Below are 6,662 nucleotides of genomic sequence, written 5' to 3'. Positions count from 1 at the left end.
ACCACCCACTCTTGGGCTACTCTTTTACCAATGAATAGTGGGACTGACCCACGGCTGAAAGGACGAGCATGTTTGGTGTGACTGGGATTCGAACGCACGAACTTGGATTAGGGGTCGAGTGCCTTAACTGCATGGCCATGCCGGGCCCACTGATTTTGAAACTAAATTGAGCAAATTAAGAAAAATAAGAAAATACTGCTGAACTACTGGGAGCCGACAAAAGATAGTCCTGAAATATTGTTTTCACACGCCTCTGATTTTTAAACTAAAATGGGAAATTAAGAAACATTAGAAAATTACTGTAATTAACGTGATTTTAATCTTGAATTTTAGATTTATTGAAATCTTCACTTCACAGTTCATATGCAGAAAAAAAGAACCTGTAAAAAGTATTAAAATGCTTTCAAAGCGTAACAAAAAATGAACTGCTGTAAATAATGATCGAACATCATCTGATACTAAACATCAGGGATGATACCCCGAGGATAAGGCCAAGAATCTGAACACAAATAGGGAAGATCAGATGACTAATCATACAACGGAAAAAAAGAATTACATGAAATGTTAGTTAACAATATTCCAAAATTCCCGACTAAAATTGGAAGCTCGTTATTTAAAAAAATAGTTTACGATTCGAAATATACATTGATGGGAATTAAGTCTTGCAATATGTTGATTGATCCTGGTTCTACATTTGCAATTTTTCGATCATTTATGGTAACTAGAAATAAGGAATATTTTCATCTATCTTACGCATCTACAAGTTTCGCTTTAACCACCCATTGTTCCGTATTGTTCCTCTTGAGTTAACACCTGATGTACTCAGGGGAGGAAGGTGCAAGTTTCTATCTAGTGTATGAAAGTAGTCAGCAGTTTTTTCAATGGGAAATGAAGAGATGTCTCAAGGTTGAAAACGTGGATGTCAAGTTGGACTTTCTTCAAACAATTTCAAATTTTATAACAAGGACTTTTGTTTGTATTTAAGCACAAAGCTACACAAAGGGCTATCTTTACTCTGCCCACTGTGCGTGTCTAAGCCCGGTTTTTAGCATCGTCGGTCTGCAGACATACCGCCGTGCCACTGGTGGACTTATAACAAGGAAACTGCTGTGTACAACGTAACAGTTACAGCATATGTACTTCAGTTAACTTTCGTTTGTAGAATTTCTGGTTTAGAAAAAATAATAGCATATAGGTCAACGATCTCCATATAATAGTGTTTGAGAGAATATTAACATGAGAAAAAACAAATATATTTCATATTTGCAAAAATTACTAAGAAATGTTTTTTACATGTTTTATAATCGTACTTATTACATGTCTTTCAAGTTTAAAAGATGAAACTAAAATAACTTCATTTTCAATGTTTTGTCTCTCAAGGAACAGTTTCTGAACATCAACATCCTCAAGATATTGCATTTTAATGGACTTGCTACCATTTTCTGTCACGACTATCTGTACACCACATTATAATTCATTCAGATCATCTCACTGCAATTTATTTCATTAATCTGCATGGACATACTCATTCTGTGGAACTTTGCTTTTTAGCTTGAGTTCCTTTTTAAAACACAAAGCCAAAATACCTGGTTTTTCAGCCTATCTTGTCCCTGGGCTTTGAACTTATTGGCAGATCAACTGAATATAATGGATTGGATTCACCAACTCCAGAGTTTCACTAATTTATTCCCATTTTGAAAATCCTCTCCTCGACATCTTTGCAGCTCCCCTCTAGACCAAGTTTCCATTACTTGGGTCACAAGTCTTAGATGTGCAATTTCTTCCTTTTCACGCCTTACTTTTTTTCAGTCCTTTGGAAGATGGGCAAATTTTTCTTACAGTATACTCTGTTTTCTTGTTGGCCATCAACACAAGGAGATTACTTTATATCAACTCCTTTCTTCCTAATCTCACTCTTTAACCTGGTTTTTGAGAGCAGTCTATTCTTTTCTATAATTATCAGACACAGAGATATTTTGTTAATTATCTTTCATGTTTTTCTTTGGTTCTTACAAAGTTTCTTAGAGTCTTTATGACCTTTTGTGTTTCTTGTCCAGTTCCTCTTCCAGACTGGAATCTCCATTCACTTCTCAAGGCTCTCACAAGTTAACAATTTAATTTTTTAGTCACCTATTCCTTCTATCGTTATTATATAAAGATGCATATTATTTTTCTTGTATATGAGAGACATAAACTATGATATTTTTGCTTTACACTCCTTCCACACACTTTTTTATGCAACAGATTGAACTTGATTCAGACCACTCCATCCTTTCCAGTACTTGTGCTCACTGAGAAAATGATTGGATGTTTTATCTATTCACTTTCACTTCAATTTTTACTCTACACAATTATTAATATTCTGATAAAATTTGTCTTGTGTGGTCAGTACAATGCTACCCAACTTATCTCACAAGAAGCAATCAAGATTGCCATTATCTGCCAGATGATTTCTCTCTACTTCATAAGTTTTATCTTCTTCAACTTTTGGTCAGATAGGTTAAGCAATTTATCAGGCATGGAGATGACAGTTCTTGTCTCTTTTATATTACCTCTCATAAAGTTTATCCTATCAAAGCTTCTTAGCCATCAGCATTCCTTGGGTGAAATTTCTGCAAATGGGGATGTTAATTACTCAAGACACCTTTGTGTCACATTACATCACACTTTGGTCTTGTTAGCCTCTTGGTTTCATTTCCTTCCACTTACCATTCTTCAATTTTTTTTAGAGGTTCTAAGAAGGTGAATTGTTTGCAAAAAGAGACAAAAAAGGACACAGTTATCCACAAAATGCTTAGTGTTGGTAAACAAAGAATATTTCTCTATTCCTAAACTGTTATGAATTGGGTACGACAGAAAGTGTTAAGTTCATCTGTCCATATTCAGTGCTCACTGTTGAGATATGATTTTCTACATAACGTTTTCATTAGTATGTGTTTATTTGTTTTTTTTTCAATTTTGCACAAAGCAACACAAGATTCCTAATTTAGCAGTGTAAGACTAGAAGGAGGCCAGCTAATCATCACAGCACACCACCAACACGTGGCGAGGCTACTTTTTTACTAATGAATAGTGAGATTTGCTTACACATTATAATTCCTTCATGGCTGAATGACAAGCATATTTGGTGTGATGAGGATTCAAACATGCAACCCTCAAATTTCAAGTTGAGCTCCCTTACACCTGGCCATGCCACACCCTCAGCAGTACATAAATATATTAATTACTTTCCAATCAGTATTGCACCAATAAATAAGTGGCTTCCAAACCTTTCAATAGCTCTTGCTGTCCCTAGTATACATACCCTTCAGTCAGAAATAGGTAGGTGAATTAACCTGGAATAGTAGCTCAAGCTTTCTTCAACTTTAAAAACTGGACTATTCTCAGTGGTTGTAACCAGTTGGATGGGCCTTAAGTTATTCTTGCAAAGCAGGTCTAGGATGATTCATCTTTGTACTTTGTAAGTATTTAGCTTAAGTATTTCTCATGTATTACATGGCTCAGAATACAATCCTAGCCACACTTTAAGTATATGGTTTGCTGATCCCCTGAGGTAGGTAGTGTGACATGCGACACTTAAGGAAAACAGCAGGAAGTTATTTTGGCAGAAACCTTTTGAACTACTACTTGTATAAAAAAAAAAAAAAAGGAAGCTTTGAGTAAGATGACATCAGCAATATTACAAAAGCCTATAACAACAATTAAACTGGGTGTGACTCACACACAGTTACATGAAGAAACTTGAAAAAAAAATGCTTTTAAAATAATTAACTTTTAACACTTTTTATAAAAGCTAAATAACCATTATTTATTAAATCACTAAATAAACTAAACGATAACTCTTAATCTGAACAGTCTTGTATATCCAATAATAAGTCCCTCTTCAATAAAAATATTTACAACATTTTTATACTGTATACAAAGACTGTTCTCAATTCATACATGAAGTCTTTTCCTATGATCTGCACCAACACTTGTATTTCTACATGAAGTCTTCTCCTATGGCCTGCACCAACACTTGCATTTCCTTCATTGCTCCCTCTTCATGCAAACTGTCTAATAGGGCTTCATAACGACCAGACAACTTGTCTTCTGATCTATACGTATACTGTCACAGTGGATTTTGTGGATGTTGACATCATTTTACATTTCATCTCCACCCAGTGACCTCAGGTCTAGTATGTCTTCATCTTCAATAACAAAGTAACCGTCTTCAAATTCTGCTTCTATGACAGCTACACTTTTCACATCCATCTGTGCCTCAACAGCTTCACCCATTATGCCTTTTTCCTTCTTCAACAGATTGGCATTGTAGAACTCGGTCTTTCCATTTACTGTCACTTTACAATTCATTCTGTTGACTTCTTCCTGCACTTTGAGAGGTTCTTTCAAGTGTGAGAGGGAGTCTGCTGTTGTCTGTAGGTAGCAGAAGCAAGACCTTCTGTGCAAATTTGAAATGTTGATCCTTTGCTCTCTTGTCATAGAAATATTTCTGACTGTTTTTGATATGTTTAGCTTCCCCAGTAGAACTGCTTTGATAGATCCAATGCAGTATTTGTCACTGGTTTTCCTATAGGTCATCATCCCCTTTGTATCATGCCTGGCTTTCTCCAGGCACTGTCCCAGTGTTTATGCAGTGAAAGGTCTTTCTACTGTGCTCCTTCAGTTCCCATAGATATAAGTTCAAGATGTTAATTTTTGGCTGTCTGGTTCTTCTAAATTTATACTGTCTGTTATACTGACTTAGATGGGTCCTTTCATACACATTGCCTCAAAGTCTTCCACACAGTATGGAATGTCCACCTTCATTCTTGTTAGGGAAACTTTTTAACTGTTCTATCAATCAATACATATAGATGTACCTTTATCATTATCTAGCTAGCAGATACTAGATTGGTTCTTACTGCTGTAATACTGCACCCTGTGTCTTGTAGGACTTTCACTTTCTTGTCCCTAACATGGCCTTCACCTACTTGCATGTTGTGATTTGTTGGTACCTCTCAATGTTTGTCACATGTTTCAGTCACTACTGACACTGTTGATCCATTTTCTAATTTGAGCTGACCATCAGTTCTACACTGTTTAATTACAAAATTGCAATTCCTTCTTGTGGTGAATTTGATGAGTTGTTCCTATTCTATTTCTTTTCACAGCAGTCTCCATACTGGTAGTTATTCTTTTCTTGTTTCTTGCCAGCACCATCTTTGTTCATAGTTCAAGCTGCTTTATGTTGAAATTCCTGTTGTTTTTACGATGATGGACTTGCATTCCTTTGCAATGCGCTATATTTTATAATAAATATAGCATCTCGTCCCTCTATTTTCCATTGAGTTATTGTCTTGTTTTGTAGTATTCTGTTTCTGGTCAGTCACCCACCCCTGATTTCAACTTTAACTGGTTATTCTTGGATTTGCTTGTCATAGTTCCTCCACATACTTCCATATATTGTTCTGTTAGCTTGATAATTTCATCCACAAGTTTTGGTACTCTGTCCTTTAGGAACAGTGACATGTCAGTGAAGCATATCATCATGAAGTGTTTAAGTATTAGTAAATCTACCAAGAATATTTCATGCTTGGTCATGTCAATCTGTCTTGTAAAGTATCCCTGTAGATATGCCACAATCTGAAATACAAATTTTTTCCTGTGTCAGGTTTGACTTCTCTGTATTTCTAATGAAAACTTTCTTTGGTAAGTTCATATCATTTTAGCAAAGCCACTTTTCATTTGTCATAATTCATGGCATATTCTGATGTCATGCCTGTCTACACTTTTTCTGAGAAGTAGGTTGAGACAGACTACCAAGACATCTTTGTCTCAGTTCTGACTTTGGGTGAATCTTTAATATCTCCCCAAGAAAAATCCATGTCATTGTTCTTCTTATGAAATTTAAGCAGCTGGATCAACTGGCCCTGACCTCATTGTCAATCTTGGGTCCTTTCTCTTTCTGTTGGATTAGCTTGGTGATATTACTTTATGTTATTATTCTCTCTGTTTTCAGTCTGTCTTCTTTATCAGTTTATACTCTTTTTTTTCTTTGTATTTCCAGTCTCTCCTCTCTTCCCTGCTTACTCTCTTCTCTCTCTCTAGGTCTTTTTTTCTATTTAATAAACCCCTGTAGTTTGCTATCTTTCAGTCCAGGTCACTCACCTACCTATACCCATTTATCAAAATCAGTCAACATGGTCATATAGTGCAATTGTTATTTATATGCAGTTTTTGCCATCACTACAGTTACTTGTATATAAGCCTGCTTCCACTGTCATGCATGCTTTCTTCTACCATTGCTTACCACTTTATAATTCTAGCTGGCTCATCAAATGTCAGGTTAGTATAGAGACACATTCTTTACAGTGAGTGTTGTTGACTTATTGGCAATACATTTCAACAATAAATGGACAGCATACAATCCACTTGCCTCAAAATAATACATACTCAAAACACATTAAACATATGTACAAATCTTTGTTATACTATTGGTTATCACAGTTGTATTGAGAGCTATTGAAATTTTCTCCATTTTGTCAAAGCCTGCACATATGGGTTCATTTACTTTAGAATACCCTTGTTTGCTTGTTTGTTTTTGAATTTTGCACAAAGCTACTCGAGGGCTATCTGCACTAGTCATCACTAACTTAGCAGTGTAAGACTAGAGGGAAAGC

The sequence above is a fragment of the Tachypleus tridentatus genome, chromosome 11 (genome assembly GCF_004210375.1).
Source record: "Tachypleus tridentatus isolate NWPU-2018 chromosome 11, ASM421037v1, whole genome shotgun sequence".
In the NCBI taxonomy this organism is placed as follows: Eukaryota; Metazoa; Arthropoda; class Merostomata; order Xiphosura; family Limulidae; genus Tachypleus; species Tachypleus tridentatus.
The sequence above is the reverse complement of the archived record's forward strand: the minus strand, read 5'-3'. Positions refer to the sequence as shown.